The following is a 22,702-nucleotide window of genomic DNA, read 5'->3' on the forward strand; positions in this document are numbered from 1 at the left end:
AAACCCAACATCGCCGGATTCAGTACAGAAGTGGCGGGTGGAACAGTTACCCCGACAACCTGCTTAATGAATAGACCGGCACAAGTTCCTCCACTTTAACCGTCTCGAGTGAAGTGAACCCCCCGGAAAATCCAAGTGAGTCTAGCCGACGTCTGCTCCAGGTATAGTGGGATCTTCCCTCCACCGTCACCTCGGTAGAATCCTAAAGATAATGGTCACTAAGGTTACCAACCACAACAAATGCACCTGGGGGAACAGTCTACACTCCGACAGCACGCAAGGGCAGAGTATCAAGCTCAATCCCCTTGCCGGTTCCTTGACAATAATCCAAGGTTTACCGACAAGTGACCCCTGGCTCCTCGACAATGGTTAATCCGAGGTTTACCATTTGTAATACGTGCGTGTCTGGCGTCGTTCCCAACGAGGGGGGATTGATCCCCTCACTGGTTTGGACACGAGCTCGTGCTTCTCCTTTAAGAGGAGCTTTCCCAGAGTACAAATGAGACAATTGGATTTATTCTATCACAAGATAAGCTACTTGTTTGGTTTTGTTGTCTTGGAGAGTTAATTACTCACCTACTCCAAGACACTAGCCTGATCTAAATTGGTGTTTCAGAGCCCTAGTAAATAAAAGTTACTACGTTGATTTTACTTTAAGCGTTAATTTTATGGTTTTTCTTAAAGACAAAAGGTAGCGGAAGTGAAACCAATGGTGTGTAGACCCGACTTAAACCACTACAAAGATGCACCTAAGATGATTTACGCTACTTTTCTCTTTCAATGAAATTCCTAACTAAGAGAGTTGAGAAATGCAAATTTTATAGAAAACAACTTTCTTAGTAAAGACAATCAAAGAAACAATTCTCTTTATCTTTTCAAGCATATAAACATGACCACTCCTTACGTGCACGAAAAACTTTTTTTCTTTCAAAACTCTTCAAAGCTACTTGAAACAAAACTTTTCAAAGGAGATGTTTTTGTATTTTCTCTTATTTAATAAAGCATATAAATCTATTTTAACGAAAATCAATCTCAAAGCTATAAAATCTATAAAAACTTGACTCACAAGCAAATCAAAAAGAAATTTACACTAAGCAAACCTAACGAGGCAAGAGCCTACAAAGATGATTCTAGGTTGTTTTACTTGACCACAATCAAGTCAAGGACCATCTAATGCAGAATCAAAAGACCAGTCAAAACAAAACTCAAATCTTTTTGTTCTTTTTGTAAAATGGAATTCAATACTCAATCAACAAGCACTTCGAAATTTGCCAAAGAGACAACTCAAAAGTAAGTTGCTCTCGCAGGTAGACTTTATGACAGGTCTGACTTCTAAGAATGCTGACAAAACCAGAGAGATCTAAGGCTTGACAACTTCTACCGCCAAAGTCACTACAAGACCTACTCAAAAATCAAACCCTAGGGCTTAAACTTCTATGAAATCCACTAAAACACTCAATGCTATCGAAACAAGTTTAGGTGAAGATCTTTGACAAGAGACTAATGGATCTGGGCAGTAAAAACTAAGAAAAAGAAAAATCTAAGAGAAAAAATGCAAAAGATGGAATTTTCTTAAAGTTTAGCAGGGGACGCAGGCAACTGGTTAAGCCAGGTGCGGGCCCGCTCTGTGCACACAGTGACAGTGCGTCCAGGGATGCACTGTGCAATACTCAGAGGGTGCGTCCTACTGGAAAATTCAAGAAAAACTAAAATGAATCTAACCCTAAGCTAACCCACCCAAAAACAAAGTCACAGAGCCAAAAACCAGAAAATAAATGACTTTTCTCAAATCAAAGTTGCATACAAAGGAAAAGACTTTCACATCAATGGAGTCCCCAGTGGAGTCGCCAATTTGTCATGCGGAAAGAGTCGATTGTGCAGACACAACCAACCTACCTAGGAGCCTAAGACTCTCTAGTGACAAACAAGACAAACAAGAGTGATCCTTCTCTAAACATGCATTTACTATATAAGAAATCAAGTGTTTAGATCCTACCTGTAATCCAACGCTGTTGTAGCAGTCCAGCCTCACTGATCCGGATGAGCTCCTCCTTCACTTTGAAACCTGCATCCACTAACAATCAAACGATTAAATATCACTTGATAATCTCATAGAATAAAACATATTTAACACATAGACCAAGGAGTACATGAAACAACTCATAAATAACAAGTTATTGAGAAGAATGAACTCATTTGCATTAATAGGAAACAAAAGGAACAAATACAACCTGAGCCTTGGTGTTGTGCAAGTCCCTCCCAGGGTCCATCAAGAGTTCTCCTTTACTTTGACAAAGCTCACCCACTTCCAAATAGAACAAGCAAAGATGGCAATCTCTCCTCACAAGCTTCTAAATGGGAGTCCTAATTCCAGCAACATCTACCCTTATAAATGTATAGCTTCCAACCTCCTCTCCTTCTGGCCCAATGCCTGTATTTATAGTGCTCAAGAGGAAGTTAATCAGGTCCACCATCAATGGGATAATCCCCTCTTTGGATGGGATAGCTCCCTTATTGATGGGATAAGTTCCTCTTTGGTAGGGGTACATGAACCATCTGGAGGTGCTCAATACACGTCGAACAACCTTCTAGAATGCTCTAGAAATGACCACAAGTAACGTTTTAAAGATGAAACTTGCGCATTTTGACCTTTACAGGGGGACGCACCTGCCCCTTTACATACATAGCGTTCAAAGACACAGCTTTTGTGAACATTGGGTGCGTACCCGCAGGTAAGGTTGAGAGAACCTGCGTACCCAGAGATAAATACATTTATAAAGACTTTCTCTCTTTTTGGAGTTTGACATGGAGAGCAGAGGCATAAGACTTGCCTAAGAGGATAGCATGACTGTTGATAGAGCCATACTAACTGTAAATAGCCATGGTGACATTTTTTAGTGTAACACAAGAACCAAAATTCGTCTGGATCTTCACTTCCTAGGAACTTTATCACGCTCACCATATTGACTCGCGGTGGTAGAGGAGGTGGTATGGGTGAAGATGGGGGTGAAGACGGTGAAACTAGTGGTGGTGTGGGTGGGGGTGTTTTGCGTGGAATCCTATGCCTTATCAAATTGATTTCACTTCTTGGTGAGACCTTCGAGAGCTCTTCCTCGCCCCATTGCGGAGGTGAAATCAAGGGGCTAGTTTGTAGTTCTACACTACCTTCGTTTCTGTAGATTCTCCCACTTCACGTAGCCCCAAACATCAATTTATTCACATAACCTACTTTTCACATAGTAGAATTTTAATCCAAGTGTTCAAAGACTTAACATACTGTTGTGGCCACAACTACCACCCTATTGAAACATGCTTCTGCAACAAATTTCCAATGGGTCCCCTAGAAGTTTGATTTTTCATCTTTCGGAATGATCTGTTTTATCACATGGATGTCAACTTCTTGCCGAGTCAAATTTTCAAGGCCTGATGGCTAAGCCATTAAATATACCTCTATTGCATGGATCATTCATGACACAGCCTATCCCTTTATCCTCTCCCTTCATCGGGATCTTTCGATCCTCCCAAACATGCATGGTACATTGGTGCCCGCACAAACCATCACCCCTACCCTTATCATAATCGTTTGTTGGTTTAACTCGCAAAACCCTTCATCGCATCATTGTCACGTTATAATCCCTTTACAAAGGAAACCCTTCGCAAAACACATAAACCATCCCTCTTTCGCTTATCGCACTCAATATGGGCACATAACACATGCCACAAGGGCTCCAGCCCCAACGGTGTTATAAACCACAATATATATATTCGAGTTCGAAAACCCTGTTGCATATCACAATCGGCCTAAGTCCAAGGCATATGCATACATGGTGTGCTGCTACCCTCCGGACTCGACGACCTTATCAATCGAAATACATATATTTTCTGGTCTGGAGCATTTCGTATGTCGTAATCGGCAGGGTTCCAAGGCTTGAACATAAGGTGCGTAGCGATGTGGGGGACCCGCCGATCCTATTAAGCATATCATATAATATATCGGGTCCAGAGTTAATCGCTTATCACTATCAGGAGGCACAAGGCTTATATATATGGCATGCTACCATCTACCAAACCCGATGGTTTTATCAACCACAACCTCCCGGACCCGTCAATGATTACAAAGCCTAGAATATAAATTTTCAAGTGCACAATTTGGATTTGGTTGTGTGTTTTGCGACAGTTTTTAGTGTAAACTGAGTTTGGCTTGCTAGGCTTAATCTATGCACAAAGCTAGAAACCAGGGGCTGATTATTTCGTGTTTGATGTGATAAACATTCAATAGAGGCAATATTCATGTTTTAAACCATTTTTGTTGTATTTTTATAAGCGTGACTACTGTCTCTTATTTTTGTAGGCCAAGAGTAACAAATGCACAAGCGGATCCAGAAAACCCTTATATGCAGAGGTGTTCTGTTGAAAAAGCTAGCCTTTGACATTTTCAGTTGGTTTCTAGGCGTTCCTTGCATGTTACAAAAACGAAACTACTCCAGAACGCATCATGAACAGGACACACAGTCATCCTCTCTAATCAATAACCATTCAATGCCTAGGAAATGAAGCGCTCTAATGACAAGAAACGCCCTTTACGTGTCAGCGATGGCACTGAATGTTTACATGTGTTTCTTCTGATCAGCATAATGAAGGAAGGAGAGGGAAGGCGAAGAGGCGGGGAAGACCGTGGGTGAGAGGCTTTTAGCATAAATATTACCTCCAAAGAGGATAAGGAGCTTTTGATTTTCGAGAAGAACAATGTTGCTTTATTGTGACTGAGGATGACTATTTTTTACGGAAGAAGGAGCCTTTAGTTTCAGACTCATTGTATTGTTTTGGATCAAAGTGTTGTTATTGGCATGAATGCAAATGTGATTTATATTTATGTATATTGATGACTTACAGTTTGCTATTAGTCTTGTTATATTGAATATGATTCATTTTCATGGTTAACTTGTGAATGGTCTCTGATTTGAAACTAAATTAAACATTAGTTGCAGTTGTAATTCCATAGAAGAATGTGGATTCCTATACGAGTGATTAGATTTCAATTTAGCTTTAATACAGGCTTTTCCAACTGTGAATTCAGTGATTTATTCATTTGGACTTGAATCTATGCATGATGTTTAACCTTCTTTATCATGTTCTTGTTGAACATATATATGATGTTTAAACCTCTGTATCATGCTCTTGCAGGATAGATTAGAGTAGCTAGGACTACATCAGAGTAGTTAGAAGTACTATAGATAGGATTTAATACATAGAGGTTAGTTGTTTCATTTTGTTGATTTAATTGAAGTCTTCCTCCCAGAAACAATATTTCGACATCTTCAAGCACTTTACAAGGTCCCTTAAAACCTGTCGGAGCTAGCCAATCCAAACGAAAGCAGGCCTAATTAGGGATTGTGATCGGGTTAGTTCCCCTTGATGGCATAGTGTACATTAGCCATGTCAACAAATTGGCGCTAGAAGGAGGGCTTGAACCACCCTCTCGAGCTTTTCAAGATTTCATCTATAAGTGCTACACATGGATTCAAAAGGATTAATGTATGGATCATAAAGTTCGGAGAGATCCTGCCACACATTTGAAAGAGCCTCATTTTGAAGAAACAAAGACCCCTCTAAGTCTTGTTTCCAGGTCACCCAAGGAAGAGAGACTGTGGGAGTATCCTGTTATCGAGGAACAACCAGTCATAGCACTTACTCAGGCTTACACTCGTTACCTCTCTTAGCTTCCCATCTTTCACTCTTTACCTCAGACAACTAAGAGAAAGACAAGGATCTTTACCCTGAGCGAAGATACATCAATAGCCACTTCTCTTGAAGACATTATGCTAGAATCCTTGCAAAGTATTGACACCCCTTGGGAAGAAATTCTTGAGGATTCCCCTTCCAAAGATAACTCCTCGCTTGATTTTGAGAATCCTAACAGAGAAGCCTCCAACCAAAACTTCCATGTCTATAGTATGGCCAACATTCCTCCTCTAGGTGGGAATCAGCCTCCACCTCCTCCTCTGAGTGGGAATCAACCTCCACCTCCTCCAGGAGCACTCCCTCCCTGGATTGCACAGGATTCTGTAGCGCTACCCGGGCAGCAGCATCCCTTACCCAAAAATACAGAAAGAGTGTTACCCAATTTCGACCTTGAGCGGGGAGATACCGTTGATAGCCATATTCGCTCTTTCTTCCTAGCCTCGTGGAGGTTGGGGGTCGCTGATGAAGATGTGGTGTGCCACCTATTCTCCTTTAACTTTGACTGGTGTAGCCTCCACATGGTATTTCAGTCTGAAAGTAGGGTCGATTACCTCTTGGGATGCTTTTCAACAGGATTTTTTGGACAAGTTTGGTGATGACAAAACACCTACGGCCTTAGTTTTAGAATTGTCTCATCTGAAAATGGAAACCAAGGAGAAGGTTAATGATTTTAACATCCAATTCAACACCTTATTCAACAGAATCCCAATCACCACTAGACCTACTGAAGAGGAGCAAATGGAATTCTATATCTCTGCTCTCTTTGTCCCTACAGCGATGTGGGTTAAAAGGAGTAATGTGAAAACCTTACAAGGTGCTATCAATGAAGTGATGAAAGTTGAAAATGAAATGATCAGCCTCACAACATGCCACCCTACAACTAGAGAAAAGAAAGCCCCTTAGACATCTAAGAAGAATAATGGAAATGATAAAAAAGGGGCTAAAATTAAAGACAAGGACAGCACGGATGTGCAAGGGTTGGATCGGATCATTAAGAAACTTACGAACACAGTCATTGATATGAGAAGGAATCATGGAGAAAATAATAGTGGTAAGGGAGGAGATTATAATAATAGAAAACCCTTCAAACCTTTCTACAGGAAGAAAATAGATGGTGGTCATGGTCATCTCGCATTGTCTGCTCCACCTAATGAAGGGGCTTTAAATAGAGAAGAATTGGCTCTGATTGGATTGCTACTCAACAAAGAAGAACCTATACTGGAGCTCGAACCAGAACAAGGAGACGAGGAGAAGTACCAGGTAAAGGAACCCTCGGATGAGGAAACCCAAATTAATGTGCTGTGGGATTTCCATAATGATGAGAATGATGACGAGGGAGATGACACTGCAAAAATTAATGCTAATGAAATCCACATGCGTTGTAAAGGGCCGCTTCCAGATGCAACAAAGTCCTTAGCCGAAACAAAGCAAGATGTTAACCCTGTGAAAGCATCCACTCCCAGAGTTCTTGTTGAGAAGAGTGGGCTTGGCAGTCAATCCAAGAATACCCCTATTACAAGTCACCCAGAGAAAGAAAATGTGTCTCCCACTGCAACGAAGGCTACTCAACATGGTAAACTCCCACTTAAAAATGGAAAAACATGTATGTTTACTCTGCCCTATCCTATCTATAACATTGATTATAATATTGTGGATGATCTCAAGAAGTTTAAGGCCAATATCACATATTTTGACTTGTTAAAATTAACGCAACAAAGAGATTTGCTGCTGAAAGCTATGAATGAGCGGAACTGCAAAACCCCCACCACCTCAAGCACCCAAACCAAGAAGCCAATGTCCAAACCTGTTAGTACCACTAGTGCAGCCCAAATACCCTCAGCTATGGAGGCCACGTTATCTAAAATGAAATGAAAACCCCAAGATGTCAGTGTAGCCATGATAGGGAGGAAATGGAAATCTATGACCCCACCATTCCTCGTTACATTTGAAATTTTCAACATGAACATCCACAATTTCTTTGTAGATTCCAATGTCCCATCCACTGTCATGCCTTATGATGTGGCTAAAAGACTTTAGGCCATACCTGAAAAAGCTAGAATTCGAATCATGCAATTAGATAGGAAAAATGTGACAATAATTGGAGAATCAAGGATGTGTTGATTCAGATGGCTGCTTAACCACAGTACACACAAGTCATTGATATAGTGGTAGTCGATATACCTGAGGCCTATGGAATGCTGCTTGGCAGGGACTGGTTAGAAAAATTGAATGGATACTTCTCGACTGATTGGTCCCACCTCTTGTTGCCTCAGAAGGGAAAGGGTGATATGCTGAGAGTTGATTGGGAAAGATACATGAAGTATGTGGTAATGGAACTAAATGGTCCCAATGAACCTGTAATGTTTACCAACTCCATCCTTGGGAACTATAGTTTCAATGTTTATAATACAGAAACCCGTTTTGGAGAGTTTTATGCAGAAACCATTCAAGAAACTTTGACACACACACAATTGGAAATTCCCTCCCATAATCCAACTGATGAGCTATCATGTATTATATTAGATCATAGGACCAATTTCTTAGATAGTAGTTCAATTGATATAACATTAGATTGCAATATTCTAGACACTCTATTTTGATGGCTCTAACTGCTTTGAAGGTGTAGGTGCTGGAAGTATTCTCATTGACTCGCAAGGGAACCAACATCTAATGGCCAGTTGGTTGGAGTTTGCATGCACCAACAACACGGCGAAATATGAGGGTCTGCTGCAAGGCCTAAACAAAGCCTTTGGTATGAATGTGAAAAATCTTAAATTTTTTTGTGACTCACAGATAATCGTAGATCAGGTAAGGAAAAGGATACATTGCAATTCTCCACACCTGGTGAGGTACCAGCATGAGGTATGGGATTTAATTGATAGTTTTGATTCCTTTAATATTACATACATACCTCGAGCCCAAAACCAAGATGCTGATCTGATGGCTAATATGGTTGCTAAGCTTTTTCCCGATTTTAGATTGAAGAAAAATAAATGTTTTGTTGAATTGATTTTCAAACCATCCATGCCTGATAACATCTCGAATTGGCAAGTTTTCGAAGATGATGAGCAAATCCTTGAGTTCCTACACTACGAGAAGACACTCAAGAGTGCAGTCATTGACAAAAGGGAGCATGACAAGCTTATGAATGAAAGGGAGGATGAGGAAAAGGATCAGCCCAATGTGATTCCAAAATCAGTGGTCAGAATGGAGCACTTATACGACTTGCATGATAAATTCAAGAAACCTACTAATTGCAAAACACACAGCTCGTGCATGAAGTATGAAATGGTCAACCTTGGGACAGAAAAAGACCCAAAAAAGGTCAATCTGGGCCTGGGGTGCTCTCTGCAAGAAAGGGCTACATTTTTCAAACTATTTAAAGAATACAAGGATGTCTTTGTATCGAAATATGAAGACCTAAAGGCCTTTGATACGAGTATTATGCAGCATGTGATCCCTTTAGAAAGGAGGCCAAGCCCTACCAACAAAACCTGCGTAAGATGCATCCAAGCTTAGAACCATTGGTGAAGAAATAACTAAACAAGATGCTGAATGCTAAAATCATATTCCCGGTCAGACACACCCACTGGGTAGCCAATCTCGTGCCAGTGAGAAAGAAAAATGGAGACATCAAGCTATGTATTGATTTCAGAAACCTGAACAGAGCGTCCCAAAAGGATAACTATCCTGTCCATTCTATGGAACACATCCTTCAGTGCATTTCTGGGTCTGAAATGTTGTCCCTATTAGATGGGTTTTCAGGATATAATCAGATACTGGTATCTCATGGGGATCAGCTTAAGACAACCCTCAACACCAAATGGGGCACCTATACCAAAAATTCCTTTTGGGCTCATTAACGCCGGTGCCACATTCCAGAGAGCTATGGACATAGCCTTCTAATGGTTGATGAACAAATCGGTAGTGGTGTACATGGATGACATCACTATGTATTCATATCGCAGAAGGGATCACATTTATCACTTGAGGTAGATTTTCGAAAGATGCCGAAGGTATGTAATTTCTTTGAATCCCAAGAAGAGCATTTTTTCAGCCACAAAGAGGAAACTACTAGGTCATATCCTTTCTAAAGACGGAATTGTGATTGATCCTAAAAGAATAAAAACCATCATGAGAATACAGCCCCCTACCAATTAAAAAGCCATGCAATCTTTCTTCGGGAAGATTAATTTTGTTAGAAAATTCGTCTCAGGCTTTGCCAAAATAGTACGCCCCTTGTGGCTGATGATGAAGAAAGACGTTGTGTATAAATGGAGTGATGAATCCAAGGAAGTATTTTGGTGAATCAAGGAAGCCATTGCTCAATCTCCTACGGTGGTCAGCCCTGATTTGGGCAAAGTATTCTCCTTATACACCTTTTCTTCTGACCTTTAATATGCCTCAATTATCACTCAAAAAAGTGATGGTGGTAATGAAGTCCCCATTTCCTACATGAGTTCGAATCTCCAAGGAGCGGAACTGAATTACCCAAATGTGGAGAAACAAGGCTATGCAATTTTCAAGGCCGTTAAACATTTCCGCCCTTACTTACTGAAGGCCACGACCAAAGTCATTGTGCCCCATATTCGTGCAGAAAGAAATAGGTGAACGAAGAGGGAACTGGATAACCACCCTTCAAGAGTTCGACCTAGAGGTAAAACCAACACTGATAGTTCGAGGGTAGGGACTTTGCAGGCTAGCAGCAGAAGCCTTAACGGACTATAAGGAGGCATCTGAAAAATCAGGAATTTTGAGCTTGCAATATGCACAAAGGGAACTCGGGGAGGACCTCTTATGGAGTAACGAAGTGTTGATGTATGAGCGAGAAGCATTGGAAACCTTTTTCTACCCCGAGTCATGGTACCATGACTTACACTTCTATCTTGTGCAGGGCTCGTGTCCTGAACACATGGATGCATCACAGAGGAGAGCTCTCAGATTAAAATCAAATCTGTATTATTTAGCTGACAGCATCTTGTACAGAAAAAATCATGATGGAATCTGGTTGAGGTGTTTATAGAAAGATGATGCCAACCATGTATTGAAAGAAATGCACGACGGCGCAGTAGGTGGTCATTATGGTGAAGAGACCACTACCCAAAAAATATTAAGGGCCAGATATTATTGGCCCATAGTGTGCAGAGACGCGCATGCCTATGCTCGCAAATGCAAGGCGTGCCAAACTGCTGCAGGACAAGAAAGAAAGCTTGCTTTCCCCTCAGGCCTGTCATGATTTACCGACCATTCTAGCAATGGGGCCTAGACGTCATAAGAAAGATCATTCCAAACTCCACATAGCAGCACAAGTATATACTCACAGCGACTGATTACCTAACCAGATGGGCAGAATCCATCCCGCTACGGAAGTTGAATGAAGATCAGGTATATCATTCATTGAGAAATTAATTATCAACTGGTATGGCATCCGTAACACTCTCATCTTTGATAATGCTTATTATTTTTCATCTCTGAGAGTGATTGAGTTTTCCATTGTTAAGTCAATCCACATAAAATATGTAGCAAACTATTATCCCCAAGGAAACGGAGTTGCAAAGTCTTCCAATAAGAACCTTATCTGCATAATTTGGAAGACAGTCGCTAATAACTAGAGGAACTGACACAACGCCTTGAAAAATGCCCTTTGGGATGATAGGGTCACCCCTAAAGTGGCCTTGGCAAACTCTCCATACTTCCTAGTCTATGGACAGGAAGCCATCTTGCCACCAAACGTTGCCCTTCCATCCTTACAACTCTCCCAAGCTTCAAGAGGAACCCCTTCAACCCTGCTTCAAGATAGGATTGACCAACTGATGAAGTTGGAGGAATTAAGGGATAGAGCCAAAATTAAATTCAAAAATCACCAAATGATTGTAAAAAGATGGTTTGATCATCATCTGGCGGGAGATAAAGATTTCCAAGTAGGGGAACTAGTTCTGAAATGGGACAAGCTGAGTGAGCCAAAGGGTAAACACACAAAATTCCAACACCTATGGTTGGGCCCATTCCAAGTCGTTGAATAGATTGGTTAAGGGACTTACAGGTTGAAAAAATTACAGGGGGAGACTGAAAAGCTCCATGTTAATGGCCAACATTTGAAGAGATACTTCCAGTAGCCACCGCATTGGTGGTTGCCTCCTGAGTAGGTTAGAGTTCATTTCTTTTTTGTTGTTAGTTTAGTTGTATTTCTGTCATTTCCTTTGTTTTCTGCCAAGTCTGTTCTCCTACTATTTTGAATTACATTCCTTTTCAGCCAGCTAATTGTAGTCCTCCAGTCTCGTTCTACCTTTCAGATTTTCCCTCATTCGCTACTCTCGGCCTTTCCCTGCCTCATTAGCTTATTGATGATTCTGTTGTTCCTGAATCCATCATTTCCCCGCAAATCAAACAAACCTTCTATCAGCCCATGAGCACTTGAGAATTAGCAGTGGAATGCAAACTAAAACCCCTCATTGGCATCTGTTGGGAGCTATGTGAGATCTGTTGATAGCTTGAACATTTGGAGCATGTAGGGGCATCTTTGTAAAATAAAAAATGTGTAACTACAGCTGGACTAGCATGGAGGAATGTTGCATTTAAATAAATCCCACTCAGACCTAGCCTATACTTGCTTGTAAGGTTTACAGTCATTCTCCATTGGTCCCATCCACCACATTAAACAGTCCAATACCTGTTACTCACAAGTAAACTTCTTCTGGAGTCCACACAATAGGTCTGTCAAGTTTACACCTTCCTTGGCTATCTGCTAGCTTCACGATCCACTCGTATAGCTCAGTAGGGAAAGATGTGAAGAAAATTTCATGGATCTCTATGTATAAGTAGAAATCTAACCACTCTTCATTTGATAGTTGTGAATTCATGTTTTCCTGCGCTGCGAACTCGTGAATCTTTCTATCCAACCAATCTTCAACTCCTTTCTTTATTGTATTCTGGTGATATGACATCGGGCATCTCTATGTAGATTCCGGTCTCGACAACAGAACCATTTGTTGGCTTGTTGTGGTCTGACCCAGGTTCGGGGTTAATTAGCCAAACAAATCCCTGTAATACTGGTGCTTTCAGCGATAGTCCATGGAGTGCGAACTAAGGTCTCACCACAAGTAGTATGGGGGCATGCTGGAACCAGGTTTCCGCACCCTTGAGATGTCTGAGGGGTTGATTTGGTCCAACTGATAGTCCGTGTGAGCAAGTTGCTGCACTCACTTCCCTGGCCTCTGCACCCTCATGGATTCGCCTTCGTGCAGCCCTAACTAGGGATTGTGGGGCTTTCGCATTTTTGGAGCAGCGTTCTACATTATTTCCCTAATTTGCACCTGATATCTTACTTGCCTTCTTACACCAATTAGTTATATTCGCATAAGTAAAAGCCTTATGTTATATTTATTTATACAATACATTCATATAAGTTCGCGCAACAAATAAACAATGAAATTGCAAATTATACCCAATAATACCTAAAGCAGGAAAAAATACACCAAAATATGGTAAACTTCTCTTTATTAATTCTTCCGAGGGTCATAGACTCAACCTGCCCTATGCACTCAGTTGCGAACTACTAGGCCTCTGCACACACAGCTGCAGAGCCTTCTCCTACTATACGACCCGAGACACACTTCACACTTCAACTCAATCTCTTAGACTTATCATGCTTCGTTTTTATCCATTTCTTCTTGCTCTCTTCTACGCTTAGAACCTCACTCTATTTATACAGTCCCATGGTCTGCAGACTATGGGTGGATCTTCCAAGCCAACATTACATTACAAAAACAAGGGCAGACAACCGTGTGAGTCTATTATGACTTCACACTTTGCGCCCACAAATCGTAGAGTCTTTACAAAGGACTTGGTCAAAACTTGGACTTTAAGCCCCAAAACATGCCTTTGGGGGATTCAATGCCTAACAGGCATAGACATTGGACTTTCCTACATCTTCCCGAGTACACCTAGTTTTCCATGTTTCATGCTTAAATAAGGTTATTGTTGACAAGCTCCAAGTTCAAACAGTGTTGTGAGAACTTGACAAAGAGGGAAAAATCATATTTGAGCCTGAAGCGGTCATGGAAATAGGAACTTGACAACTACAAAATCAATTAATTTCATAGTATATCATTAAGTGGAAGAACTTACCTATTGAAGATTTCACATAGGAGAATGAGAATTTTATACACAAGCATCTAAAACTACTCAACCATTGAAGACAACACTTTTTTGAAGGAGAGGGGCATGTTAGGTCCCTATAATAGTAGTGTATCTCTCTTATTGTTATTGTTAGTGTAACCCCCCATTGTTATTTTTGTGCCCATGTATCCACCATGTTTTTATTGTTGTGCCCCATAGAAGCCCACTACTACTATCGTTGTGCCCTTACATTATTATTGTTATGTAGGCTCTGATTATATTGTGACCCCTTAGATTTTTATATACACCAAGGAGGTCTTATCATTTGTATCATCCAAGAATTGTTCATTTATGCAATGTAAATTAGGTTTTCCCCTTGAAGAGGCTAATTACGTTGATCTATATTTTCTTCTATTTTGTGAAATGGTTTCATAACATGTGATGAGAACACACATAAAGAAGAACGTAAATTTTCTGTTATGTAGAAATGGTGAATTTTGATAAGTAGTTAAGGATACAAAAAGGGTAAATTTGAACAACGTATGAAGATCTGTAAATTTTGTTTTTCCGCATTATCAATCCCGAAGAAACCCACTATCGAGAACATGCACGAAAGAGTATACAAGGTAGGTCTTTGTGTGAATACACCTTACAATTAGGAACCTGGTTTTCTTTGTTGCTACACTAGTTCCCAAATGTCCCCATTACTAATTTTCCTTAAAGCTAAAAAGCTAATCTTGTATTTTAAAAATGAAAATGAAACCAAAGAACATCATTAAGGTATTGGAAAAGAACGTTAACCATAATTAAATAGGGTATATCAAACCCCTAGGACAGATTAGGAGCCAGTGTACAATATCTTGGCAAGAATGGCGCCAAGTCCGTGTAGGTTAACAAGAGGTTAACAAGAAAAATAAACAACAGACAACTATAATCCTTAGCCTCATTTATCTGATAATATCTGAACAATAAAACTTATCAAGATAAATTTCATATCTACAAACTTAAGTACAGAATTAATGCATTTAACGAGAAGACAAATATTATTCATTTCTAGTAGAAGCAATTAATTCGGGTCGAGGGTATCACCTGGAAAAAAACATGTACATAGAATAAATGAAATTTCATTCCCCTGGCAATGGGATTTATTAAATTTACGAAAAAAAAATATGATTCTAATTTTTATTTTTACCTTAAAAAGGCATACAAGTGCGGACGAAGAAAGGAAACCATACATCACGGAGAACCAGAACATGTAAAACAAAATAACATGAATTTCGTTGGAAAAATTCTTATTATTGTCTAGACTCAAAATGTTATCCATATTACTGGACAGTCTCATGTACAATGCTAGAATCAATATGAAATAGTAAAGTATAACCCAAAAAGAAAACCTCACAGGGTTACCATCAAATTTATTCAATACACATCAATAACTGAAGGTGTCAATACCAGAATTATGAAGTCATACAACTCATCATATAACGTAAATGGGATCCAAATAAGTGGAAGACCCTAGGTCACACGCTTAACTCCTACTAAAATTGTCAATTAAACTCTAAAATTGTGCTCCAGAATAGAAGAACTAATAGAAAACACTTGTTATCTGGCATGCCAAGGAGTGTAGATAAATTCATTTTCAGTGCGCCTGGGTGTTTTTCTCTATAGGGAGTCGAGATGATGTGCAGTATGGAACCGAATTGTACCATCGGAAGCTGAAGTCAGAGATGGGAAGCTCACTTCTTTTTCATCGAAAGAAGAAAACAAAACCCTCAGAGCTACCTCAGAGTTATGCATACCCGTAGACAATATTCAAAGCTTGAATGAGCATAGATATAGCATATGTAAAACTGATTGGAAATCACAACCCCAAAAAAAAAAAAAAAAATTGTTAAATAGATATAATATACCTGGAAAATTTGAAGGGTTAATATTCACTTAGTGAGCTAATTTTCCATGATTTCTTCACAAAAAAATTTGCCAATTTTCAATTTTTATAAAAGATGATTCACCCAAATTTAGAATATAAAATTATTTTACCTTAAAAATTGCCAACATTATATAAAGAATATATATAAAATCATTATAAATTTAATAATTTTACAAATATATCAATAAACATGTTATAGTTTGCATATTAAAGATTAGTTATATTCGCCAATATTTTTAGACTTCAAGAAAAATTCTCACCCTTAAAATTTTCCTTCATAATATACCTGAAAAGACTATTTTTCATAACTCCCACATGCATATTTCAACAAATATATGATCAGTGTAAAATAATGTGCAAAGGGTTACTGCTCATGAAGAGACAGATTATGCACTAGTACCCAGAATATCATATATTAGAAAAATGAGTAATTTGGTAGCCAAAAGCTTCTCGTCAGGGACGGAAAATAACCTGAAAAGAAAATCTTCACAAATAACGATACTATACCTGGAATTGGGAGAACCCTGGTGTTCATTTATGGAAAATTTCCAGAATGCCATCCATATTAAGCGGGTGAATAAACACATAGTATCCTGAAGGATAATTATATATTACCTAGTGATAAGAGAAAGATAGGAGGCCTACAAATATAATCCACAAAATGGTAAAACTCCTGAGACAACTTCAGGACACCAAATATTGTGTGTCAAGCTCGCTAACGCCTCTTAACCCTTTAAAAAATGAAACAACGAAAATCATTTAATATCTCACCTGTAGTTGGTGTTCCTCCACGAGAAAACAATCCAAATCCTGAATGGAAAACGAAAGGGCCACCATGTTCACTAAACTTAGAAAGAAGAAAATACAGAGTATTGAGGCGACAATTTTAGCTAGCATAGACACGGTTAGAGAAAGAAACTGCGAGGAAAAAAAACACCCTTGTTGCTTGAAAGAAATGCGACATTAGAAAATGCTTCGCAAATGCGCCACGGGGTCAACTACATAGTGACTATGTGGACCTGACAACACCAAAACAGTTGAAAAAAAAGAGTGAACATAGAGTGAGTTGAGTTCAACCACATGAAAATACAACAACATTCTAATAAAAAAATCACTTCTCGTACTTTTAGAGTCTAACCGAAATCGAGAGGTCGCGACTTGTCAAACTTGGGTGTGACAAAACAACTTCCACAGTAATAACGTCTTCCCTGGTGTTGTTCGACATGTTATATTTCTCAGGCGGTGAAACATAAGCAAGTTGAAATAATTGTAACGTTTAAAATATTAGGGTAAGATGATAAAAATATCCACCATTAGATCAGCGGGGTAGAATCTCTACCATCCAAATTAGCTCAGTACTACCTATCGCATGAAGATCACAGAAGTAGTGAAGGCGTTGCTGGTGCCTATTGGTATCACCCTACCCTAGGAATGTTGGTTCATTAAACATCTAATCCCACATGAAAATTTGTATCAGAGTGGATAATTGTCACTTAAAGTCATTAACCCAAAGTGTAACTAGGTATCCCAATGAGTAAGTAAGGGGAAATCTGTGGAAATATACCATAGCAAGTCATAGGTAGGCACAATAATCCAACCAAACAAAAAGGGGTTGAATCTTTAATCTAAGAAGAGGCCAAATAACGTAAGAATTAGGTGGGATGGAGATGGTTAGTAGTATTAAAAAGTTACAAATTTCACCCTAGTGACCATGGAAGTGGAATATTTATATAAAGTAAATCTTGTGCCTTTCCAATGCACAGTTAAGGCAAAAAAATTAAACATTCATGCTATGTTTTGGATTTCAAAGTACAAGTTTTCATGTGATAATCACATGGGAAATGCCTTGTGGACTAGGCTAGACATGCCAAGTGGTCATCACTCGCCACAACGTGTTAAGAAAAATCCATAATTCACGAATGCAAGTTTCAATTTAATTATAATAAACTTTAAGGGACATTTAGTATTCACTTGGAGGGTTGGATATAATGCTAGCCCCTACGTAATATGAATCTATAGACCCATTAGGGCGATATATATATATATATATTCTCCAAGATAGATACATCGAAAAACATGCCAAGTGGTCATCAATGGCCACAACGTGTTAAGAAAAATCCACAATTCACGAATGCAAGTTTCAATTTAATTATAATAAACCTTAAGGGACATTTAGTATTCACTTGGAGGGTTGGATATAATGCTAGCCCCTACGTAATATGAATCTATAGGCCCATTAGGGCACTATATATATATTCCAAGATAGATACATCGAAAAAAAAACCTTAAAAAATGAATATGGTAAGGTTGAAAATGGGAGTAGATAATTATGCAGGTAAAAATTGAAAACTATTACATTCCAATGTGGAAGATACATAATACATTAAAATAGAAACGCACAAATGAGAAACATTTCTAGATGGCTAAATATAACATATAAAAAAATGTGTGGGAGATAGGTACGTTACATATGGTATCAAAGCCAAGTTCAAAAACTAGGCTTAAGGGAAAACCACAACATGAAAAGAAATGTTGATATGATTATGTAATAAGATACTTAAGAGAGATGCAAGGAAAGTGAAGAATGGAAGAAAATTATAAATCAATCTTTTGTGATTGAGAAGGTTACTATTCTATGATAGATGGAATGAATAGTATCTAGATCAGACCTAGGTGTGAATAGACAATGAAGTTTCACCCTCTACAACATATTTGTTGGAGTCAATAAAAGACATGAAAATTGGAATTAACCAGTAATAAAGACACTGCTAAACTAGTGGATAAAGAATGTGTTGTTGATAGCTATGCTAAAAGGAGAAACGTCTCTAGTTTTAATCTAGCAATTATACAGAGAAAATAGGAAAAAAAAAGTATTAGATGTACTTATCTTGTTGAAAGATTATGCACTTGTGCTTGGTATTGAGTATTATAAACTCAATAAAGCAACAATATTGTTACTCCATACACAAAATTTCTATTAGGCCACCTTGAGTTTGCACATGAAGTGAGTAGGATATAATAATATAAGAAGCGCTTCCATTGTTGGTGCTAAATGTAACAAAAGCAGAACACAAAAAAAAAAACCAAATAAAGGTTGTTGTAAGGAAGGGGATAAGGAACAATACCTCAAAAAGGTTAACATAAAAGAAGGGGTATACAATAAGTTTCTATAAACTGAAGTATCTATTAGTATAGAAGCTGGAAAATACTTTATAGCCTACCACTATATACAAATTGTTATTTAAATATATTTCTCTATCTGATGGAAATGGAAGATATATATAAAAGGAGAATTTATCTTCTGAGTGTTTTGTTCTGTGAAACAGGTCTATGGGATTTGATAAATTATTATAATTATACAATGAATAATTGCCTTACACTCAAGGAAATCATTTTAGAAAGATGATATTTTAAATGTTAAATTCAAGACATGTACAAATAAATAATGTTAACAACAAAAAAGTTGGGATAGAGAGATATTTGGGAAGAAACACAAGAGCGATAGGAAGGAAATACTATACAGGAAAATTTGTGAGGTGACATAAATCTAGTAACAAATAATTACGCCGTAAGGCGTTCCCTCTGTTACGCCGTAAGGCGTTCCCTCTGAGAGGAACTCCCCTCCGTGCCGCGGTGTCTCGTTATGGGCCCTTAGATAGATTGTTAGACGATGAAATAAACTCCAACCATTAGATCATCGGCGAGTCATTTCTCTGCATCTTCATCAGCTTCTGGCTCTTCTGTTTCATCTTCTGCATTGCCGCCCTTAGCTTCACCCTTCAGGTCTGCATGGGCAGGTTATGGAAAGACAGGTGGCCTGCGGCTTTCATCGTCTCTCCAAGACTTCTCAACATACCGCAAGGTTGGTTCTGAAGAAGGGGATTTAGCCTTGAGCGGTGTTGGTATTCTTCGAACAAAACCTTCATCGATAAGGGAGGGCACAGGAGGAGGCACTAGCTTTTCAAAGGAGAAGGGCCTACCTTCAACACCATTGAGAAAACAATGCTGGTTAAAGGTGGCTGTTGGGTTTTTACTTCTCTTAATGCTTTTAATTCTGATCATTGCGGGATTTGGTTGGTTAAAATCTTATCGGAGTACAGAGGCATCACATTTTTCTATAGTTTTGGACTGTGGGAGCACTGGTACCCGAGTTTATGTGTATGAGTGGGTGCGGAATGATGGCAAGCATCAAGGGAGTCTTCCAATGGTGTTGCGCCCATTTCCTGAAGGTACTGATGGCAAGTCAAGGCAACAGAATGGTCGAGCTTATCATCGCATGGAAACTGAACCTGGTTTTGATAAACTTTTACACAATGAATCAGGGTTGAGGTCAGCCATGGAACCACTGCTCCAGTGGGCTGAAAAGCAAATACCGGCTCATGCTCATAAAAATAGCCCTCTTTTCCTTTTGGCCACAGCAGGGCTTCGCAGGATGCCAAGTTCAGATTCAGAATGGATCCTGGACAAGGCATGGTCAATTCTAGAAGAATCTCCATTTATGTGTCGAAGAAACTGGGTTAGGATAATTACTGGGGTAGAAGAGGCTTACTATGGATGGGTAGCTCTTAATTATATGATGGGTAGATTGCAGAATATGCCGATTCTGGAGACGTTTGGTGCACTTGACTTAGGGGGTTCCTCATTACAGGTGACATTTGAATCTAAATATGGCTTGAATCTGACCATTGGAACAATGGAACGCCATCTAAATGCATATTCTCTTACAGGTTATGGCCTAAATGATGCCTTTGAAAAGTCCGTTGTACTTCTACTCAGAAAAAATTTAAAAACTGACAGTGGGAAATTCTCTGGTGGTCAGTTGCATCTCAATCATCCTTGCATACATGCTGGTTATAGACAGCAATACTCATGTTCTCAGTGTTCTTTCTTACTCCAGAATGGAAGTCCTCTAGTTGGTGGAAGAGACATAAGTAAAGAAGAATCTCGAGTAGGGCTTGAGTTTATTGGTGAGCCCAACTGGGAAGAATGTGAGGCTCTAGCGAAATCAACCATAAATGCCTCTGAATGGTCACATTCGGGGGCAGGGACAGACTGCAAACAACATCCTTGTGCTATCAGTGATCAGCAGCAACAATCTCAAGGGCAATTCTATGCTATGTCAGGTTTCTTTGTTGTGTTCAAGTTTTTTAATCTATCTGTTGCTGCTTCATTTAATGATGTTCTAGAGAAGGGTCGGGAGTTCTGCACTAAAACTTGGCAAGATGCTGAGCGGAGTGTTGTTCCACAGCTTTTTATAGAACAATATTGTTTTCGTGCTCCATATATAGTATCACTCCTGAGAGATGGTTTGCAATTGAAGGAGCAACAAGTAGTTGTGGGGTCTGGTAGCATTACTTGGACTTTAGGTGCTGCATTGTTCCATCGGTAATGGAATTTCTCCAAGTCGTTCTGGTAAGCTCTGTAACTGAAACTTTAAATTATTCATCTTCAACAGTTTTTTTGCCATTTTGATTAAATTCTTCCAGATCCATCACAGTGAGTTTTTTGAGTTGACATTTTGATCCAGCCAGAGTGGCTCACCATCAGGACTCAAAAAACACTTGCTGGCTCGAAGCCTCCAAATATCAACTCAAAAAACTCAGTGTGATGGATCCAAAAAAAATTAATCAAAGTTATTCACATCACAGAATCCTTAACTCAGAAAAAACTTATTTTACCAATTGAATAATCTTAATTGATCATTTTTCTTTTCCTTCACTCACTTGACAATCTGCCTCTATATGTTTGTGTTTATGTTGCCTTTTAATTCTCTTTTCTTTCAGAGGCTATGCATTTATTACTCTTCGCTGCATCTTATGCTTATGTCAAGTTTTTAACCTCCGTGGTTACAGAAATGTTGATTCCCCTGTTTTTGCATAAAATTTTCACTTAAGTTTCTTATTGAATTTACAAGTGTTTGTTGCTTGAGTGCCATGCTTGGTTGTCTTTGGTTTGCCAAAGGTTTTGAGAAGATTAATACGATTAGTTTGGACTAGTGCTCAGCTGAGTATTAGCAATAGTTTATAATTTCTGTAACTATACTCATGATGATGATTTGTTCCATGAAAAAATAACACACAACAAAGGATCTGTACATGTGAACCTGTAGTATGTGGAATAAAGTCAGCTCACTCCCGTTGAGGATGTCAATTAATTTTCTCATGTTCCACTAATCTCAACAAGGGTAAAACCACAGAAGAGGCATCCTCAGGTCATGAGCTGTTCAAGACTAAAAGCTCATGGGCTCTTGATATGTTTGGCTATTGCTGTTCCACATTTTTCATTTTGTGATTACTACACAATTAAATGCAGAACAGGTTTAAAGTCTATGAAGTGTTTCAGATGATTGGGAACACCTATGGCAGTATTGTGTGGAAAATGGGTATATTATAATGTGGCATTGTGGCTGCATCTAATGTTTCCTCATAATCAGGTTTCTGGGATTCCAAGTGAGCTGAGGTGCCTCCCTTCCTGGATGCTTTGTTCACAAGGATGAAACCAAGTGCCTTTGATGCACCATTTGCGTGAGTCAAGAACTGTGGATATGAAGAATGGGATACTCGATGACATTCTACATGATATCGTTGACGTTGTTGGATTATGTCAAACAGTCAAAGTGGACAATGAAACATTTGGAGATTCCATGAATTTCAAAAAGCATGCCTTCCTTAAAGCAAATATAAAAGATTTAACACTGTACACAGGATACTTCCCAAAGCTTGTTTAATTATAAAACACATATATTTCTCAAATGTAGAAGTCATACCATGTGTGTGTTCCTTAATAAACCTTATAATAGAGTTTATAGAGCTGATCTTTTCTACGGACGAGATAGTCATTTAGGAAAAGAGGCTAACTTGAATTTGAAATGTTGTGTGGTCATTAGTATGTGTCGTAACTATGTTAAAGAAG

The 22,702-nt window shown here is 39.0% G+C and overlaps 1 pseudogene; it reads left to right on the forward strand.

The window, feature by feature from the left end:
- The first annotated feature begins 19,481 nt into the window (after nucleotides 1-19,481).
- Nucleotides 19,482-22,056, forward strand: LOC149197671 (putative apyrase 7 pseudogene; annotated as a pseudogene).
- Nucleotides 22,057-22,702: the final 646 nt, after the last annotated feature.

The sequence above is a fragment of the Pinus tabuliformis genome, chromosome 2_2 (assembly GCF_031772625.1).
Source record: "Pinus tabuliformis cultivar Carrire ecotype Pingquan chromosome 2_2, CPIR1, whole genome shotgun sequence".
Classification (NCBI taxonomy): domain Eukaryota; kingdom Viridiplantae; phylum Streptophyta; class Pinopsida; order Pinales; family Pinaceae; genus Pinus; species Pinus tabuliformis.